General features: G+C 34.3%; 2 protein-coding genes across 2 annotated transcripts in view; one reads left to right on the plus strand and one right to left on the minus strand.

The window, feature by feature from the left end:
* LOC142352139 (putative carboxymethylenebutenolidase) overlaps positions 1-23212 on the plus strand; it is a 273385-nt gene that overhangs the window by 212824 nt on the left and 37349 nt on the right. The gene's annotated exons all lie outside the window — the stretch shown is intronic.
* Positions 1-23212, minus strand: part of LOC142352140 (large ribosomal subunit protein uL22m-like) — a 350565-nt gene that overhangs the window by 42861 nt on the left and 284492 nt on the right. The gene's annotated exons all lie outside the window — the stretch shown is intronic.

Below are 23212 nucleotides of genomic sequence, written 5' to 3' on the forward strand. Positions count from 1 at the left end.
AAAGTTGGTATTGTCAGAATAACGGGCTGGCAATGGTGCGTCCTTGGCAGTGATTTTGGCCAACCTCTGGATGAAATCGTGTGGGCCACAATTGAAATTACAGAGACCTAAATGTAACGCCAATACACAATTGAGCACCTGTCGCAATTGAGAACACCAAGTAATAGCACGTTCCATGGGTGTTGAGAGTGCAATTTGCAATAGATGGCTCCACGGAAAAGGTCAGCGAATCAGTAACACAGAATATGGTACCATAGAAAACCAGCTACTGTCGTGATCATTCTGCCGTAAAAATGATTTGACTGACATTAACCAATCGTCCGAAACAAAACGTTTTTCTAAGATATGTCGACGATATTTTGAGAACAGTTAGAGCTGACACCAAAGAATTGTTAGACAAGGTCAATAACCGCCATCCAAATCTTCAATTTATAATAGAAAAACGGATGACAAATACAGCTTGCCATTTGTGGGTCATGTTAAATATCGTAAAACTGGAGGGTACATTTTTTGCGCATGTGTTAAGAACCATCGTATACTGGAACAATTCTGAACTATTGTAGCTCTGCACCCCTTCAACAAAAGAAAAGCATAATATAGGGAACAATACATCGCCTGGTCCCCGTCACTAGCAATTGGGAAGCGTTCCTTGAAGCCATGACCAAAATTGAAAAAAAATTGGGAAAGTAACAAGCATCCTAGGCTTTGGGTAGGGATAATTGTTTAAGGATACCATTAACCAGCTGCGAATGAAAGAATAAAGAAAAGGATATAACGTTGGCAGCCGTAAAACAACAGAAAAATAATTAGAAACAACAATTTGTTTTACAGTACAGGGGCAAAATTTCTAACGAAATTGTAAGAAAGCTGAACAAAATTCACCCTGTACAGACAATTTTTACCACTCGGAAACTTAAGGGCTTTTTACCTAGCCTTAAGTCCAGTTCTGATAGGGATCTCAAATACCACGTTGTTTATGAAATCACTTGTTAGGATGCAATTCCATCTATGTAGGTCAGACATGCCGACATTTTGTCACAAAGAATGCAAAGCATGGCAAGAAGGACTTACCGATGGGAATATACGCAATTGTGTGCAACGGTGATAAAACAGCTTTATGGCGGCAGATATAAGAGCAGAGCGGCAACCAACCTAAGCTAATTACACTACAGGCGCTTTATATAAGAACATTGAAACCAGCCAGCAACACGAGCGACGAATACCAAACACGAGAATTGACAATGAAAACTTAGTTTGAAGATGAAAGTCCAATTGAAAGAGAGAAACGTTCCCAAACAAAAGTTTTAAATTTACAACTGATCAAAACGAAGTAATTTTAAGGTAATTTAAAAATGACTTTATTTAAAAAACATGTCGATAGGCATCTGCTACATCAAATCCAAAACATATATATATATATATATATATATATATATATATATATATATATATATATATACATATATATATATAAATATATATATATATATATATATATATATATATATATATACACAAATATATATATATATATATATATATATATATATATATATATATTGCGATGTAAAATTTTGTAAATACGACTGTAGATGAGTTAAAATTTGTTTTTAGTTTCCTTGAATGAATAGATTTTATTGATTTGCATTTTATTTTCTGGCTTTTTATCTTGGCATTTTATATTCTTTATAACCTGACGATGATCTCAGAATTCGAAAACGTTCATAAGAAAGTTTTTAATTGACAATCTTTTTTAAATCTTCATAGAGTTCTTCCCAGTTGCTAGTGCCTTGGAACAGGGGATGTATTGTTTTTCTTATTGTTTTTTATGTTTATGGGTTGCATAGGTACGATAGTTTAGATGGTTTTTGATACCACGATGGTTTTTGATACCTTGTGCAAAAATGTACCCTCTTGTTGTACGTTAATTAAAATGTCCACAAATGGCAAGCTGTATTTTTCATCCGTTTTTTCTATTAAAAATTGACGATTTGGATGGTGGTTATTGACTTTATCTAACAATTTTTTGGTGTCACCTCTAACTGTTCTCACAATGTCATTGACGTATCTTCGAAAAAATTTTGTTTTGATGAATGATTATTGTCATTCATATCATTTTCACGGCAGAATGAGCACGACCAGAACTGGTTTTCCGTGCCATAATATTCTGTATTACTTTTTCGCTGACATTTTGAGTGGCACCATCTATTGCAAGTTTCACACTCAACACCCCTGTAACGTGAGGTTACACGGTTTTCCCAATTGCGACAAGTGCTCAAATGTGTGTTGGTTTTACAATATGTGTATGTAAGTTCCATTGTGGCTGCCATGATTTCATCCAAAGTTTAGCCAAAATCAATCACTTCCATGGACGCACAAATGGCCAACCCGTCTTTTTGACAGTCGCATTTGTTATTGCATTTGAAATGGACGTATATGAAAGCTAATTCAAACAGACATTTCTTTGTTGTTCTAGGTATGTCTGGTTGATCCTCCCTAGCATAAAGCGATCTCAAGGCAATTTAATTGCTTCTTTTACGAGATCGTTGATGTATAAATTTTTTTACATCTTATGATAGGATTTGTTCATCCTTTGAAAGTTTGATTTGCTCCAGAGTCACTCGTGCGGCATTGGTGTTAGTTTTTTGTTTGCTCCTTCAATCATACGGAAAAATGGTGTTAGAAATTTGTTTAGGTTATTGCAGCAACTTCTCGTGATAGAGAGAACAGGAATCAGATTCAGATGGGTTTTTTGTGTACCTCAGCTAATACATACAACCTTACCAGTTGTGCTCCCGTGGACCCTAAATCTTCGTAAAAATTAACCGCTTTCTTCCTTTTTTCCTCATATCCAAAAGTACTTTGTTTAGTTCTTTTTCATTTTTCAATACCATATTGTCACAAATTTTCTCAAGTTAAAATGCAAAACACTCAAATCCCCTCATTAAAGGAAATTAAAAACAAATTTTTACATGTCTACAATCTTGTTTTTAGAAATTTTGATCACGGTATATATATCTTTTTGATTTGATTAGCAGATGTATATCGACGTGTTTTTTTATTAAAAACCATACACAAATTTTATTAAACTTACTTCGCTTTATTCAATTGTAAATTTGAATTTTTCAATTTGTAACGTGTCTTTCATTCAAAATGGAATTTTATCCCAAAAAAACTTTCAGCAACTAGCGATAAAAACTTTTTATCTCCGATTGTTATTACTGTTAAAAGGGATAATATTGTAAAACTTTCTTTAGACTCCAATATCCTCTTAAAATCTATTCAAAAAAATTATATCAAATGCCTTATATTGAAAATCAAATAGACACACTATTCAACAAAAAATTAACGAAACAGCAAACGAAACAGCATATTTCACTACACTGGATTTGAAACACGTTAAAGACAATAAAATTTATACCCGGAAACATCTGGCCCTTGCAAATTTCTTGTGATAAGTGGAGAATATACAGGTACATATCGTTTCTTTACTGGTTTTTGCGGTTTTACTGACATGCCAGTTGCATTTCAAAAAGTAATGGACTATACCCTTGCTTGATTAAAAAACAGACATTGCGTCCTTGATGATATAATTATCGTTAATCGAGGTTTCAAAGACGAACATCCTAAATTAGCTTATTTATGCCCTAAAAAACATGACGAGGAAAACCTTAGAAATAATTTGTTTAAATACCAGCTTGGTGAGACAAAAATTGAAAGGCTTGGCTACAAATTTAGTGAGTTCGTCATCTCCCCATAGAATCAAAACTTGAACCAATTTAAACCTTCCAGCACCTAAAAAACTCAAACAATTACGCTCATTTTAAGGGTCATCACATTATTTGGGAAAATTAATTCCCAATCTATCACAATGATGTTGTCCATTACGCCCTCTCTTCAAATGGATCACAAAATTTGAAAGGAAAAAAGAAATATAATCACATTTCCAACAAATCAAAAATCAGGTAGCAAGCACAACTGAAAACAAACACTATAACCCACTCAAATGAAGGAAACCCAGGTGATGGACCCTTTGGTGATGACATAGTGTGGCGCATGTTAATTGGATATGGATTGAGCGTGAGAAGCAACTGATTACTACGAGGATTTAAGGCAACAAGAAATTTGGAATTTTTTAATTGCTGAGAATTAGCGGCAAGAGTGGAATGTGTATTATTTACCGCGTTAATGTGCTGTGATTGACAGTTTGGTGGTGGGGAATTTATATAAATTGCTTCAATTGCCTCACAAATGCTGGTAATTGTTGAAACCGCAGTTTTGTTGTGATATTTGGTAGTAACTTTTACTGTTTCATTTGTTTGGCAAAAAAAATAATCTACTAGTTCCATATTGGCACCTGGTATCTATTCGATGTTAAAATCAAAAGGTAAAAATTGGTTCACCCAACGTGTGAGATTACTATTATGTGAATTATTATATCAGTTATCTTTCATCGTAGATAGTAATGCTCTATGATTAGCGATGGCAGTTAAAAGTTTTCCGAAAGGATAATGTTTGATGTTTTGTACAGACCAGACTCCTCCTAGTATTTATAATTCATTGAAACTATATCTTTCCTCACGTCGTTCTTGACAAAACCAGTCAATACAAACCGTTCATCAAATGGGGCACAAATCAGAACCAATTTTTGAAGTTCCAATGAAGAGGTGTTTGAAGAAAAACTTACACAAATTTTCAGCATAAGTTTCCTGCCCGTCCTCTCAACCAAAGATGCGGTCCTCAAAGAGGTCTGCGACTGTATCTTAGAAAATGATGAGCTTCGGTGTAAGAGTGTTAACCCTCGCATGCATTCTTACTGGCGCGACTTCCTCGTTCAGTCAGGGTGTGTATGCATTGGCGGACGGGTGGCAATGCCAAAGCCAATACAAAGGCAATTTTTCAGCCCCTTCATCTTTCCCCAGGAAGTTGCGGAATGATATCACTTGGCCAGTACGCCTCTTTACCATGCATGCATGGCAAGATTCTGAATAAGAAGGCCAAATGCAAAGCCTGCACGTATATAGGTAAAAACCACAAACCAGTAATTCCCGCATCAAAGTGGAAATCACGTAAAAATTGTTTTGAACCTTATGAAGAAAAACAAATATATATTAGCGGGCAATTACAAATGAAAAAGATCCAGACTTATTTTTTCTGACATCTATAGACCGATCCTCAAAACACCCAATTGTAGGCTTACTTGACAGAACTAATGTTCCCAGTGTTGTAAAATTTTTAAAAGAGCACATTCGAATCCATGGAGTACCACGAAAATTTCGTTTAGATCAAGCCCATTATTTAATAGCTAATAAAATAGAAATTTGGCACACATAATAATATCAACAAAAAATCCGCCTCTAAAAATGGCCGCCGAGCCATTGGATTAGTAGAAAGATTGATACAAACTACGAAACGTCGAGTATGCTGCATCAAATTAGCAAGTAAACCCAACACATTCACAAAAAAAGAATCAATAATTTTAATAGTATATCGATTACGCACTTGTTGAGAAAAAACCACAAACGTAGCACCTCTCCAAACATATAATTGCAGAAAGTGAAATACACCTCTAAGCAATATATGTACAAATGTGCAACGCCAAATTCAACAAACGTCATATATAAACAATTATATCACATTTTAGACGCCGATACAGTCCCAGTCTCAGATTAGTTGGGCAACAACAGGTGGATTTCGGCAGATATAAGTGACATCATGACCAAAGAGGCCTTGATTCGGGCTCAAAAAGACGTAAGCCGAAGACACAAATGTGAAAAAAATCTGCATCAAAATTTATATTCATCCGAAACTCACCAACCCATTTCTTTATAAGAGAAATCAGTGGAGCTCAACTTATGAGCCTTCAACGTCAACAGGAAAACGCACAAGAAAAGCTCCGATCTTTTACGGACTCGAAAGTTCTGTTTGTTCATAAGGCGAATCCGAGTCAATTCTCGTTCCCAAGAGACAATGAACCGAGTATCTGGTCAACGCAACCATAAATCAGGAGAAATCTACACAACGACAGCCGGAGGGAACAAATTTTGAACTTCCTTTATTTAGCCTCCCGCTAAATTGACAACTAACCACTTTTCTCCCACACTAGGACTAATCAGATTACAAACGGGAGATCAGCAAGTCCGTATTTGACGAGGAAAATCAGAAATAATGCAATTTTAAATTGAACAACTATAAACTCCAATTTAGTGAGAATCTCTAATTTCGTTTCAATTGCCTTTTATTTAATTATTCATTTCTTTTCCATACAATTCCAATTTCATTTTTGTTCAGATCATTCAGTTACTTGTTGATTTATTTGCCACTCGTTTTTGACACTGTTTTACATAATCATTTATTTGGTGCATTTGAATTATTATATGATGTACTTAATTTATTGATCCTGAGGGGCATGTGTTAAAGTCAAGATTAGTTCATTTATTATTCCATGTGTTTGTCTGTTACCCTAATTCCAGCATCGGGAAACTATTGTTAATGCTTGTTGTAACTTCTGAGGACCCCCTTTGTACTCAGTTTCATTCTCTTAGTTTTGCACCTCGAGTACAGTTGCCCAATTTAATTTTTTTCGTGTCAGTCGTATTCACTAGCTAACTAAAATAGACAAGTAATTGACAAGCGATTCCCTAAGCGAATTCAATTATAGAACTGTGTCAAGTGCACTCGCCGCACAAGTAAGCAAAACAGAATTACTGACGTGATTCGCTGTCCAAGATCAAGTTTACATTATTGATTGTGTACGACATGGCGCAGACAGCAACGTAAAAGCGAACCCCACATGGCATTGAGCCTTTCTGGAAAAAACCGAGTGCAGATCCTCCATTGAAGTAGGAGAAATAGCAGATGCAGGCAAAATTGGCTCTTCTTGCAAAAGAAAACATTGCATTAGACATTTTGCTTGAACCAAAACCCAAAACTGTTCAACTACCGTTAGAAACAATCTACGAGAACACAATAACAGGTTCCACAGCTCAATCGGAACGAGAAACGCGCAACTGAAAATGAAACGGGAAAATATATACCAGAAACAAATGGAGATCGGGATCATGTGTGGATACAAGCAATGGACACAGGAAGACCGAAAAACAGTATCAAAGCTATACCTCAGTTTGGGCACTGAAGGAAGACGGATCATATGTAGCAGAAACCCGCATCTCAAGATGGACATATTGAGAACGGTAGAGCTTTGGAATATCATGGAATCTACATTCATTCGTCAGCGAAACATTACCTTTGATAGGTACATGCTTTTCACTACCAAACAGTCGAAGGGAGAATCTATTGAACACTTTTTTGGCAAGTTGATGGAAATGTCCGAGAGTTTTGACCTTGGAGATAAAGAGGATACACTGATCAGAGATCTTTTTATTGCAAATATGCAAGATCCGGAAATACAGAGGGAGTTACTTAGAGAAACTCTTGAACCGCCCCAAGCCTTACGCTTGGCCATAAACCTGGAACTCGGACAACGGAATCAACTAAAGATTTCTAATACACAAACCGCATCGCATGTCAACGCTATAATTCCACAACGACCTTTTCGTCCACCAAATCAATGGCCAACTACTTCAAACTCTACTCGTCAATCAAATCAATTAAGCGGTAGTTGTGGCCTGACTTGGTCAGCAAATCATAAGGATGAATGTATTGCAAAAGGCAAGACGTGCAATAACTGTGGTTTACAGAATCAATTCTCACGAGTATGCCGCTAGCCGAAGTGTTCCTCTAATAAGGCCACTCGTTCTCACGTTAACTTAATTGAGGAAACTAAAACTGACCAGTCCGTGAATGCCATTCAAAATGCTGGTTACAACCCTCAATGCGAATCTGACTTTGATAGTTCAGATGATAATATGGTGGCTAGCATTGCTAGTGACACCATCCAAATCGAACCCTAGAATACAACTTTACAGATCGGAAATACTCAAGTAGGACTTCTCATTGACTCCGGCAGTGTGTGTAGTATTTTGAATGAATCTCTCGCTGCGGAAGTGGTCAACAACATTACTCTTGCACGATGGCTGACGACAGCATCCGCCCAATAACTTAAGACATTTGCTATTGAACCAATGCCTGTTATTGGAATGATTCAAGCGCCGATAGAACGTAATGGGTGGCCGATCGAAGATGCCGAATTTGTTGTGGTTAAAGACGGACCAATACACTTCCGTGATTCGTGAGCCTGGAAAGCTGGAAGTAACAGTCAGGAACAGTGACATCGCAAAATTTGGCACACGCAATGAGGGAAAAACCAAATTAATGGACTATGTGAATCGTAGAGGGCCATGTGTGCACAAGTAAACAACAGAGGCTAAGATGTTGAGCCATATTAACGAGTCAACGCGCATTCAGAAAGGCGATCAAAAAAGAAGCATCGCAAACGTGAAACGGGAAGCGGAGTCTCTTCAAATAGATCAAACATTGCTCGTGCAATGCGCGTTCGTATGCCCAAAATACCGGAAAGTCTTGCACCGCCAGAGACGCCCTCTCAACCAGAATTCAATCCTGAGCCACAAATTATTACTTCCGAGATAATGATTGCACCACCCCCAACAGGCCAACGATCGGAGTTAACAATAACTTCTACTGCAACACCAATCGAAGCTTTGCAGCAAGTTCCGTCACGGGCAACCAAAAGGACGCGCAAGAGCCCGAAATATTACGGGTATGACAACGAAGATTCATACTGGCGAGTCGACAAATTCCTTCCCACCAAATTTTCTCCAACCCCGCAGAAAGCAACGTGCAGGTGATGTAGCATCTGTACAACCGTCAGTCGTTCAGACGATTGTGCAACACTGCGACTCGACTGGAACCCATTCCCAATCCGTTCCACTCGCCAATAATAAGAGAGGTATCGCCAACTGACCCTCGCATTCGGCCAGTAGATCAGAGTTTTTCTGATGAGCGAATACCTATTGAGGAAGATCTGTAATCAAAACTCTGCTGGTTTTAAAACTCGATATTTTATTAATTATGACTAGCTTTGATAACCAGTAAATATATTGTTGATAACTATTTAACCGGGGAATAAGTATTAATTTTTTATCAATAATTTTATTAAAATTTCGTCTTTTAATTTTTCAATTTAATTTTTATCAAAAAGGGGAGATATGTTGTACATAATCATTTATTTGGTGCAGTAAAATTATTATATGATGTACTTAATTTATTGATCCTGAGGGGCATGTGTTAAAGTCATGTTTAGGTCATTTGCTATTTCAAGTGTTTGTCTGTTACCCTAATTCCCGCATCGGGAAAATTTTGTTCATGCTTGTTGTAACTTCTGAGGACCCCCTTTGTACTCAGTTTCATTCTCTTAGTTTTGCACCTCGAGTACAGTTGCCCAATTTAATTTTTTTCGTGTCAGTCGTATTCACTAGCTAAATAAAATAGACAAGTAATTGACAAGCGATTCCCTAAGCGAATTCAATTATAGAACTGTGTCAAGTGCACTCGCCGCACAAGTAAGCAAAACAGAATTACTGACGTGATTCGCTGTCCAAGATCAAGTACACATTATTGATTGTGTACGACAGACACATTTACAGTTAATTTATGTTCATTTTTACAGCAAACTCATTTTCCTGAGCTAATCATCAACATTTGCTAAAATTTAAAGGAAACTCACAAAAAAGACGCTGCTAGTTTATGTCATGTGTTTTTCTTTCAAAATGTTACGTTCGGAAACAATTGCTTTCAAAGGCAGTACACTATTAATTATGAATAGCTATGATAACCAGCAAATAAAAAACTTTGAATTTGATAAACAGAAAAAACTTTCACTAAATATATGTTCATAATTATATTTTTATAATTGACACTTAACACATATGGATAAGTCAAATTTGTACCCAATTATGTTGCTCCCAAATTTGATAAAGTGGCGGATTTTTAGTACTCTTACCAAATATATATCAAAATAAATGACTTTGGCTTGTTGAGGCAAGATATACAAATGATTGTAAATATTCCACTTGATGACTTTTTATCTCTGTCTCAAAAATATGTTATTTTGTTCAAGTCTCTCGGATTTACTTTTCATTTCATTCTTCTCTTAACCTTAACCAAATTCAGTTGTTTCTTTAACTGTCTTTTTTGAGTCTAAATTAATTCGACCTGTACTTGCATCAGTAAAAATCTTTTTTCCACTTCTAATCAACTAACCTGAGGTATCTAAGTTGAATTTTTCGTTTTGTAACGTGTCTTTCATTCAAAATAGAATTTTATCCTAAAAAAAGCTTTCAGTAACCAGCGATAAAAACTTTTTATCTCCAATTGTTATTACTGTTAAACGGGATAAAATTGTAAAACTTGCTTTAGACTACAATATCCTCTTTAAATCTTTTCAAAAAAACAAATATCAAATGCCTAATATTGAAAATCAATAAGACACTATTCAACAAAATATTAACCCAAATGCATCAAACGAAACAGCATATTTTACTACACTGGATTTGAAACACGTTAAAGTCAATTAAGTTTATACCCGGAAACGTCTGGACCTTGCAAACTTCAGTGGAGTAATGTTAAGTGGAGAATGTACAGGTACATATCGTTTCATCACTGGTTTTTGCGTACTTACTGACATACCAGTTGCATTTCAAAAAGTAGTGGACTATACCCTAGCTGGATTAAAAAACACACATTGCTTCCTTGATGATATAATTATCGTTAGTCGAGGTTCCAAAGACGAAAATCTTAGGTTAGCTTAATTGTGACCTAAAAATATGATGAGGAAAACCTTAGAATTAATTTGCTTAATTGCCAATTTGCTAAGACGGAAATCAAAAGGCTCGGCTACAAATTTAGTGAGTCCGTCATCTCCCCATAGAATCAAAACTTGAGCCATTTTAAACCTTTCAGCACCTAAAAATCTTAAACAATCACAGTCATTTTAAGGTTCAGTACATTATATGGGAAAATTCATTCCCAATACACCACTCTGTAAAAATGCACAACGTAGACCTCATCAATCTGAGAAGAGAACAGAAGAATAAATTGCCCAACATATTAAGGAGTTGAAAAGGATGGTGACACAAAATTTCGTCACAGACACAATGACGATTTTTTGCGTATCTCGTCTGCCAACAGCTACATTTCGAACGCAATGAAAACCCGAAAGCCATCAAATCGCCTACCACTTGTCACTCGTGGCAGATTTATGGCCACCCCAATTACTTCGGCAGCCTCATCTATTTCAACGCCTTCAAAGTCAACAGGAAAACGCAAGAGAAAAGCTCCGAACTATTACGGACTCGAAGTTCTGTTTGTTCAGCAAGCCGAGTCAATTCTTGTTCCAAAGAGACAATGAACCAAATATTCGGTCAACGCAACCGTAATTCAGGAGAAATCTAAACAACAACAGCCCGAAGAAACAAAATTTGAGCTTCCTGTTGTTAGCCCTCCCGCTAAATTGACCACTAACCACTTGTCTCCTAGACTAGGACTAATCAGATTACAAACGGGAGATCAGCAAGTTCATATTTGATGAGAAAAATCAAATATAATGCAATTTTAAACTGAACAACCGAAAACTCCAATTTCATGAGAATCTCTAAATTCATTTCATTTGCCTTTTAATTAATTGTTCAATTCGTTTCCATAGAATTCCAATTTCATTTTCGTTCAGATCATTCAGTTACTTGTTGATTCATTTGTCACTCGTTTTTGACACATTTACAGTTAATTTGTGTTCACTTTTACAACAAACTCTTTTTTGGGTGCTAATCTTCAGCAATTGCTAAAATTTAGTGAAAACTCAGCAAATTTACGCTGCTATTTTTTGTCATGCGCTTTTCTTTCAAAATACTACGTTCTGAAATAATTGCTATCAAAGGCAGTAAACTATTAATTATGGTTAGCTACGATAACCAGCAAATAAAAAATTTTGGAGTTGAAACACAGAAAAAACTTTCAATAGAAATAGATATGTTCATAATATTATTTTTTATAAATGACACTTAAAACATATGGATAAGTCTAATTTGTACCCAATTATGTTTCTCCCAAATTTGTTAAAGAGGCGGATATTTAGTACTCTTATCAAATATATATCAAAATAACTGACTTTGACTTTTTGAGGCAAGATATACACATGATTGTAAATATTCCACTTGATGATAATTTATCTCTGTTTTTTCTGTTTGTTCAAGTCTTTATCTCTGTCTTTTAAATGGTTCAAGTCTCCCACCTTCACTTTTCATTTCATTCTTCTCTTAGTCTTAATTAAATTCAGTTGTTCCTTCAACTCTCCTTTTTTGAGTCTGAAGAAATTCCACGACTGCTTGTATCAGTAAAAATCAGTTTTCACTTCTAATCGACTAATCTGAGGTTTCAAGCGTCACCTTTTGGATATATCTGCCGCGAATCCAATTCATCAAAAGTAAACAGTTTTAGAAGCACAAGTGCTAACTTGTCCAACGGAGTATTACAAACTGCAAAGGTTTTTCAGTATGCCAATGGTTGTGAGTTGATTTGTAGAAAAAACTCAATTTGAATGCAAAAAAACTTAGTTTAGTACCTTTTAAGGCAAAAAATGATAACAGGTTTATTGATTATGATAATTTAGTTGTAGGACGAGCAATACTAAAATGGTTAAAATCCAAAACAAGATAAAAATTTAAGTGTTACCATAGACAATTACCTCAGTTTAGAGACATAAGTAAACAAAATGGAAAAAATGGTTGGCACCAAAGTAATAAAAACTGTATAACGCTGATTTCTCAAGTTTTGCGTTCGCTCTTTCCGCTCCTGTCATCAACTTTTAAAGTATTCTGCTTAAAGTTTCATTGAAATCAGTTCATTTTTCTTTCTCTCATAGTAGAAACAGATGAATTGAACTTTGAAATGAATATTTTTTTTTCTAGTATCAAATTGTCAGATGATTAAAAGGAACGCAAAAATTAGTCAACATAAGACGGCTGATCGGATTAAAATCTTCAACATATCTCCTGTCAATACTTTAGAAACATGAAGAAGCATTTTTCACAATTGCTTAATTTACCTACGGCCTCTCATAGGATTAACGAAAGAAATAACTGAATTGTGTTTGTGGGGATATAGTTTAATCTTTTCCAAACTCTTCTAAACTATTTTTAAATCTGCTTTGTTTAAGTGGAACTAACTACCACTGTACATGCGAGGTTCAAGTTTAATTTTTTGTCTAATTAAAAATTAATTGAAAAATATCTGATAGCCGAGTCCACAACATTTTTCATTCAACAGGCTATCACATTGAGAAGTTTTTGCTTGAAATAACATAACTAATTAAAAAACATCTAGTGGAACCTCAATAAAAACAGTTTGTGTGTCTGCAAAAATCAGGTATACCTACTGTGTATTGAGTGTCAGCTATTCCTGTAGTGTTCTCTTCCTCTCTTTCTCTCTTTTATTCAGCTGAACGCTTGTCGCCTTATAACACTCAACAGATGCCTCATTGACGTTGAAGAAGACTTGAGAAGTGCTACTGGGAAATTTAACATAAATCTCATTGAAAATTTTTTGCGTTTTTTTGGAAGCAAAATCTCTGTCTCATAGAACTGTTGATTTGAAATTTTCTTGCACCGTAGTATTTAGAAACGCATCAAAAAGCGCATTAAACAAGACTGCATATTTGTAGTAGTTTGTGTTTTAGCACTTTACTGCATGAATGTTAATTTATTCAGCTATAACTACAAGCAAATGAAAAATTTTGGATATTATAACCAGCAAAAACTTCCACTAAACATATGTTCATTTTTTCTTTTTAAAAATGACACTTAACACTTATGGATAAGTCTAGTTTTTACCCAATTATAATGCTCCCAAATTTGTCAAGGTGACGGATATGTAGTACTTTTATCAAATATGTATCAAATTAACTGACCTTGAATTGCTGAGGCAATATATACTCATAACTGTAAATATTCAACTTGATGATAATTTGTCTTTGTCTCAAAAGGATGTTAATTTGTTCAAGTGTCCCACCTTTACTTTTCAATTCATTCTTCTCTTATTCCTAATCAAATTCAGTTGTTCCTTTAACTCTTTTTTTGAGTCTAAAGAAATTCGACGTGTACTTGCATCAGTTTTCTCTTGTAATCGACTTATCTGAGGCTTCAAGCGTCACGTTTTAGAATACGGATAAGTGCCGCAAATCCAATTCATCAAAAGTAAAAAGTAATAGCAGCACAAGTGCTAACCTATCAAGCGGAGTATTACAAACTGCAGAGCCTTTTCAGTATGCCGATGGTTGTGGGTTGATTTGCAGAAAAAAACTCAAATTAAATGCAAAAAAACTTAGTTTAGTACCATTTAAGGCAAAAAATGATAATAGGCTTAACAATTCTAAAACTTTAATTGTAGGACGAGCAATAGTAAAATAGTAAAAAAAACCAGGTAAAAAAATTTAAGTGTTACCATAGACAATTACCTCAGTTTAGAGACATAAGTAAACAAAATGGAAAAAAATGGTTTGCACCAAAGTAATAAAAACTGTATAACGCTGATTTCTCAAGTTTTGCATTCGCTCTTTCAGCTCCTGTCATCAGTTTTAAAGTATTTTTCTTTAAATTTCATTGAAATCAGTTCATTTTTCTTTCTCTCTTAGTAAAAACAGATGAATTGAGCTTTGAAATGTATATTTTCTTTGTTCTAGTATCAAATTGTCAGATGATATAAAAAAACGCAAAAATTAGTCAACATAAGACGGCTGATCGGATTAAAATCTTCAACATATCTCCTGTCAATACTTTAGAAACATGAAAAAGCATTTTTAACAATTGCTTAAATTGCCTACGGCCTCTCATAGGATTAACGAAAGAATTAACTGAATTGTGTTTGTGGGGATATAGTTTTATCTGTGCCAAACTCTTCTAAACTATTTTTAGATCTGCTTTGTTTAAGTAGAACTAACTACCACTGTACATGCGAGGTTCAAGTTTATTTTTTGTCTAATTAAAAATTAATTGAAAAATATCTGATATCTGAGTCCACAACAATTTTCATTCAACAGGCTATCACATTGAGAAATTTTTGCTTGAAATAACATGTTCTAATTAAAAAACATGCTCTAGTGGAACCTTAATAAAAACAGTTTGTGTGTCTGCAAAAATCAGGTACACCTACTGTGTATTGAGTGTCAGCTATTCCTGTAGTGTTCTCTTCCTCTCTTTCTCTCTTTTATTCAGCTGAACGCTTGTCGCCTTATAACACTCAACAGATGCCTCATTGACGTTGAAGAAGACTTGAGAAGTGCTACTGGGAAATTTAACATAAATCTCATTGAAAATTTTTTGCGTTTTTTTGGAAGCAAAATCTCTGTCTCATAGAACTGTTGATTTGAAGTTTTCTTGCACCGTAGTATTTAGAAACGCATCAAAAAGCGCATTAAACAAGACTGCATATTTGTAGTAGTTTGTGTTTTAGCACTTTACTGCATGAATGTTAATTTATTCAGCTATAACTACAAGCAAATGAAAAATTTTGGATATTATAACCAGCAAAAACTTCCACTAAACATATGTTCATTTTTTCTTTTTAAAAATGACACTTAACACTTATGGATAAGTCTAGTTTTTACCCAATTATAATGCTCCCAAATTTGTCAAGGTGACGGATATGTAGTACTTTTATCAAATATGTATCAAATTAACTGATCTTGAATTGCTGAGGCAATATATACTCATAACTGTAAATATTCCACTTGATGATAATTTGTCTTTGTCTCAAAAGGATGTTAATTTGTTCAAGTGTCCCACCTTTACTTTTCATTTCATTCTTCTCTTATTCCTAATCAAATTCAGTTGTCTAATCTGAGGCTTCAAGCGTCACGTTTTCGAATACGGATACGTGCCGCAAATCCAATTCATCAAAAGTAAAAGGTAAAAGCAGCACAAGTGCTAACCTATCAAACGGAGTATTACAAACTGCCAAACTTTTTCAGTATGCCGATGGTTGTGGTTTAATTTGCAGAAAAAAACTCAAATTAAATGCAAACAAACTTAATTTTGTACCTTTTAAGGCAAAAAATGATAACAGGCTTAACAATTCTAAAAATTTAGTTGTAGGAAGAGCAATAGTAAAATAAAAAAAAACAAAACCAAGTAAAAAAATTTAAGTGTTACCATAGACAATTACCTCAGTTTAGAGACATAAGTAAACAAAATGGAAAAAAAATGGTTGGCACCAAAGTAATAAAAACTGTATAACGCTGACTTCTCAAGTTTTGCGTTCGGTTTTTCAGCTCCTGTCATCAACTTTTAAAGTATTCTGCTTTAAGTTTCATTGAAATCAGTTCATTTTTCTTTCTCTCTTAGTAGAAACAGATGAATTGAGCTTTGAAATGAATATTTTTGTGTTCTAGTATCAAATTTTCAGATGATTAAAAGGAACGCAAAAATTAGTCAAAATAAGACGGCTGATCGTATTAAAATCTTCAACAAATCTCCTGTCAATACTTTAGAAACATGAAAATGCATTTTTAAAATTTGCTTAAATTACCTACGGCCTCTCATAGGATTAACGAAAGAAATAACTGAATTGTGTTTGTGGGGATATAGTTTAATCTCTTCCAAACTCTTCTAAACTATTTTTAAATCTGCTTTGTTTAAGTGGAACTAACTACCACTGTAAATGCGAGGCTCAAGTTTAATTTTTTGTCAAATTAAAAATTAATTGAAAAATATCAGATAGCCGAGTCAACAACAGTTTTCATTCAACAGGCTATCACATTGAGAAGTTTTTGCTTGATATAACATGTTCTAATTAAAAAACACGTTCTAGTGGAACCTTAATAAAAACAGTTGTGTGTCTGCAAAAATCAGGTACACCTACTGTGTATTGAGTGTCAGCTACTCCTGTAGTGTGCTCTTCCTCTCTTTCTCTCTTTTATTCAGCTGAACGCTTGTCGCCTTTTACCACTCAACAGATGCCTCATTGACCTTGAAGAAGACATGAGAAGTGCTACTGGGAAATTTAACATAAATGTTATTGAAAATTTTTTGCGTTTTTTTGGAAGCAAAATCTATGTCACATAGAACTGTTGATTTGAAGTTTTCATGCACCGTAGTATTCACAAACGTATCAAAAAGCGCATTAAACAAGACTGCATTTTTTGTAATAGTTTATGATTTAGCACTTTACTGCATGATTGTTAATTTATTCAGCTATAACAACCAGCATATAAAAAATTTTGGATATTTTAACCAGCAAATACTTCCACTAAACATATTTTCATTTTTTGTTTTTAAAAATGACACTTAACACTAAGGGATAAGTCTAGTTTTTACCCAATTATGTTGCTCCCAAATTTGTCAAGGTGACGGATATGTAGTACTTTTATCAAATATGTATCAAATTAACTGACCTTGAATTGCTGAGGCAATATATACTCATAACTGTAAATATTCCACTTGACGATAATTTGTCTTTGTCTCAAAAGGATGTAAATCTGTACAAGTTTCCCACCTTTACTTTTCATTTCATTCTTCTCTTATTCCTAATCAAATTCAGTTGTTCCTTTAACTCTCTTGTTTGAGTCTAAAGAAATTCGACGTGTACTTGCATCAGTTTTCTCTTCTAATCGACTAATCTGAGGCTTCAAGCGTCACGTTTTAGAATACGGATACGTGCCGCAAATCCGATTCATCAAAAGTAAACAGTAATAGCAGCACAAGTGCTAACCTATCAAACGGAGTATTACAAACTGTCAAACCTTTTCAGTATGCCGATGGTTGAGGGTTGATTTGCAGAAAAAAACCCAATTTAAATGCAAAAAAAACTTAGTTTTGTACCTTTTAAGGCAAAAAATGATAACAGGCTTAACGATTCTAAAACTTTAATTTTAGGACGAGCAATAGTAAAATAGTAAAAAAACCAATACCAGGTAAAAAAATTTAAGTGTTACCATAGACAATTACCTCAGTTTACCTCAGAGACATAAGTAAACAAAATGGAAAAAAAATGGTTGGCACCAAAGTAATAAAAATTGTATAACGCTGATTTCTCAAGTTTTGCATTCGCTCTTTTAGCTCATGTCATCAACTTTTAAAGTATTCTGCTTTAAGTTTCATTGAAATCAGTTCATTTTTCTTGCTCTCTTAGTAGAAACAGATGAATTGAGCTTTGAAATGAATATTTTTTTTGTTCTAGTGTCAAATTGTCAGATGATTAAAAGGAACGCAAAAATTAATCAACATAAGACGGCTGATCGGATTAAAATCTTCAACATATCTCCTGTCAATACTTTAGAAACATGAAAAAGCATTTTTAATAATTGCTTTAATTACCTACGGCCTCTCATAAGATTAACGAAAGTAATAACTGAACTGTTTTTGTGGGGAGATAGTTTATTCTGTTGCAAACTCTTCCGAACCACTTTTAAATCTGTTTTGTTTAAGTGGAGCTAACTACCTGTGTACCTGCGATGTTCAAGTTTATTTTTTTATCTATTTAAAAATCGAATGAAAAATATCTGATAGCCGAGTCAACAACAGTTTTCATTCAACAGGCTAGCACATTGAGTAGTTTTTGCTTGAAATAACATATCTAATTAAAAAACATCTAGGTGAACCTCAATAAAAACAGTTTGTGTGTCTGCAAAAATCAGGTACACCTACGGTGTATTGAGTGTCAGCTATTCCTGTAGCGTTCTCTTGCTCTCTTTCACTCTTTTATTCAGCTGAACGCTTGTCGCCTCAACAGATGCCTCATTGACGTTGAAGAAGACATGAGACGTGCTACTGGGAAAATTAACATAAATCTCAATAAAAATGTTTTGCGTTTTTTTGGAAGCAAAATCTCTGTCTTCTAGAAATGTTGATTTGAAGTTTTCCTGCACCGTAATATTTGGAAACGTATCAAAGAACGCATTAAACAAGACTCCATTTTTCGTAGTAGTTTTTGTTTCAGCACTTTAGTGCTTGGATGTTGATAATTTATTCAGCTATGACAACCAGCAAATAAAAAATTTTGGATATGATAACCATTAAATAATTTCATTAAACATATCTTAATTTTTTGTTTTTAAAAATGACACTTAACACTTATGGATATGTCTAGTTCTTACCCAAATATGTTGCTCCCAAATTTGTCAAGGTGGCGGATAGTTAGTACTCTTATCAAATATGTATCAAATTAACTGACCTTGACTTGCTGAGGCAATATATACTCATAACTGTAAATATTCCACTTTATGATAATTTATCTTTGTCTCAAAATGATGCTAATTTGTTCAATTGTCCCACCTTTACTTTTCATTTCATTCTTCTCTTATTCTTTATCGAATTCAGTTGTTCCTTACCTCTCTCTTTTGAATCTAAAGAAATTTGCATCAGTTTTCCACTTCTAATTGACTAATCTGAGGCTTCAAGCGTCACGTTTTAGAATACAGATACGTGCCGCAAATCCAATTCATCAAAGGTAAACAGTAATAGCAACACAAGCGCTAACATATCAAACGGCGTTTTATAAACTGCCAAACCTTTTCAGTAGGCCGATGGTTGTGGGTTGATTTGTAGAGAAAACTCAATTTAAATGCTAAAAAACTTAGTTTAGTACCTTTTAGGGCAAAAAATGAGAACAGGTTGATTGATTATGATAATTTAGTTGTAGGATGAGCAATACTAAAATGGTCAAAATCCAAAACAAGATAAAAATTTAAGTGTTACCATAGACAATTACATCAGTTTATAGAAATAAGTAAAAAAAAAATAGAAAAAAATGGTTGGTACCAAAGTAATAAAAACTGTACAACGCTGATTTCTCAAGTTTTGCATACGCTCTTTCAGCACTTTTCCTGAATATTTTAAAGTATTCTGCTTTAAGTTTCTTTAAAATCAGTTCAATTTTCTTTCTCTCGGTAGAAACAGACGAATTGAGCTTCGAAAAGAGTACATTTTTTATTCTAGTATCAATTTGTCAGATGATTAAAGGGAACGTAAAAATTAGTCAACATAAAACGGCTGATCGGATTAAAATCTTCAGCAGGCAACAAACCTAAAGTTAATGAGGGAGCTCAGGATGGTTGCTACATTGTATTTGCTGAAAGTTGACGAATTTTCGTAGAAAAAGTTGTGTACGTTCTCTGCATACAGTTGGTACAAGAAATGAAATTAGTATAGTAAGAGAAATTGTGTAAGCTCTCAACAAGGCTTTAGATTTGTTCCCTAATAAAAGTGATAAAAGTTGGATACGTGAAATGTAGGTATTTACAAGAAAAGACTGATATTTTTAAAGATATGACAACTTTCTCTTTGTTTTGAAATGCAATCGCTTCTCTAACTCTGTGAAAATAAAATTTTGAATTACGACCACGACATTGACATTTGTAGTAGCCTTAACGACTACAAGCGTATTATGCAGGAGCAAAACAGCAAAGTTAAGAGTTCTCAAAAACGACTATGGAAGATCGATGAACAATTTTGGTCAAAAAGCTCGCTGTTGTTCACAAATCACAAAAACCAAAAAAAATCCAGTCTTCTAGATCAAGTTCTATAAAAGGCACGAGTAAGGGACCTATATTAGCAATACTTTCTCAGCAAAAAATGACGAAAACAAAACTTGCTGTTTAACTGTTTAAGAACTCTTTGCCTGTGCCCAAAATTGTAACCTGAGTTCAAAATATTTACAAACTCAAAATGTGAGGCCAGTACCCATGCACTAAAGTGCTAAAAAATAAAATTCTACACAAAACTGTCATGTTTATTGTGCTTTATGATACATTTCTAAGTAATACGGTGCAGGAAATCTTTAACCCAATTCTATGAGACCGAGATTTTGCTTCCAAGAGAACGCGAGACATTTTCAATGAGATTTATGTTACAATTCCCAGTAGAAAGGCGACAAGTGTTCAGCTGATTAAAGGAGAGAAAGAGAGAGAAAGAGTATATTACAGGAATAGCTGACACTTAACACACAATAAGTGTACCTGATTTTTGCAGACACACAAACTGTTTTTATTAGGGTTCAATTAGAACATGTTTATTAACTAGAACATGTTATTTCAAGCAAAAACTACTCAATGTGCTAGCCTGTCGAATGAAAATTGTTGTGGACTCGGCTATCAGATATTCTTCAATTGATTCTAAAATAGATATGAAATTAAACTTGAACCTCGCATGTACAGTGGTAGTTAGTTCCACTTAAACAATACAAATTTAAAAATAGTTTAGATGAGAATGAAACAGATGGGATTATCCCCACAAAAACAGTTCAGTTAGTACTTTCGTTAATCCTATGAGAGGCCGTAGGTAATTCAAGCAATTGTTAAAAAAGCTTTCTTATGTTTCTAAAGTATTGACCGGAGCATGTTGAAGATTTTAATCTGATCAGCCGTCTTATGTTGACTAATTCTTACGTTCCTTTTAATCATCTGACAATTTGGTACCAGAACAAAAAAGTATTCACTTCTAAGCTGAATTCATCTGTTTCTACAAAGAAAGAAAGAAAATTGAACCGATTTGAAAGAAACTTAAAGCAGAATACTCTAAAAGATCAATGACAAGTGCTGAAAAAGGGTATGCAAAACTTGAGAAATCAGAGTTATACAGCTTTCATTACTTTGGTGCAACCTTATGTCTTTAAACTGAGGTAATTGTCTATTGTAACACATAAACTAAGTTAGCACTTATGCTTCTAAAACTATTTACTTTTGATGAATTGGATTAGCGGCAGGTATATCTCAAACGTGACGCTTGAAACCTCATATTAGACAACTAGAAGTGAAAACTGATTTTTACTGACAAAAGAACACCTGGAATTACTTTAGACTCAAAAAAGAGAGTTGAAGGAACAACTGAACATGATCAAGATTAGGAGAAAAACGAAATGAAAAGTAAAGGTGAGAGACTTGAACAAATTGACATATTTTTGAGACAGAGATAAAACATCATCAAGTGGAGTATTTACAGTCATAAGTATATCTTACCTCAACAAGTCAAGGTCAGTTATTGTGACACATATGTGACAAGAGTACTACAAATCCGCCACTTGAACAAATGTGGGAGCAAAATAATTGAGAAAAAAATTAGAGTTATCCATAAGTGTTAAGTGTTATTTATAAAAAAGAAAATTATGAGCATTTATTTATTGAAAATATTTTCTGGTTATCATATCAACAATTTTGTATTTGCTGGTTATCATAGCTAGTCACAATTAATAGTTTACTGCATTTGATAATAATTATTTCAGAACGTAACATTTTGAAAGAAAAGCACATGACAAAAAATGTTGAAGTTTAGCGCACAAAAATGAGTTTGTTGTAAAAATGAAGAGGAAATAACTGTAAATGTGTCAAAAAGGAGTGACAAATAAATCAATATGTAACTGAATGATCTGAAGGAAAATGAAACTGGAATTGTATGGAAAAGAAGTGAAAAATTAATTAAAACACAAATGAAATAAAATTAGAGATTCTCATGAAATTGGAGTTTATAGCTGTTCAATTTAAAATTGCATTATTTTTGATTTTCCTCATCGAATACGGACTTGCTGATTTCCCGTTTGTAATCTGATTAGTCCTAGTCTGGGAGAGAAGTGGTTAGTGGTCGATTTAGCGGGAGGGTTAACTACAGCAAATTCAAATATTGTTTTTTCTGGCTGTTGTTGTGTATATTTCTTCTGAGTTATGGTTGCGTTGACCAAATATTCGGGTCATTATCTCTTTATAACGAGAATCGACTCGGATTCGCTTACTAAACTAACAGAACTTTCGAGTCCGTAATAGGTCGGAGCTTTTCTTGTGCGTTTTCCTGTTGACGTTGAAGGTGTCGAAATTGATGAGGCTGCCGAAGTATTTGAGGTGGGCATACATCTGCCACAAGTGACAAGTGGTAGAGGATTTGATGATTTTTGGTTTTTCATTGCGTTCGAATTGTTGCTGTTGGCAGACGAGATACGCAAAAGATTGTCAGTGTGTGACGAAATTCCGTGTCACCTCTAAACTTCTTTTTCAACTCCTTAGTGTGTTGGGCATTTTTTGTTTGTCATTCTTCTCAGATTGTTGAGGTCTACGTTGTGCATTTTGACAAAGTGGTGTATTGCGCTCCGCTTTTTTTCCAAATTTGGCAAATTCATTGTTGCTGACTCTGACTTCTGGACCTCCGGGCGCTTGCATCCCTGTAGTTGTGGGAGAGGTGAGTGGTAATTTGCTTCCAGTTATAAGGGTATCCCACAAACTTTGATGATCTTTCTTTGATCGCTTGGTCACTCTTTGGGC

The sequence above is a fragment of the Convolutriloba macropyga genome, chromosome 13 (assembly GCF_964194025.1).
Source record: "Convolutriloba macropyga chromosome 13, txConMacr16.3, whole genome shotgun sequence".
NCBI classification, from domain to species: domain Eukaryota; kingdom Metazoa; phylum Xenacoelomorpha; order Acoela; family Convolutidae; genus Convolutriloba; species Convolutriloba macropyga.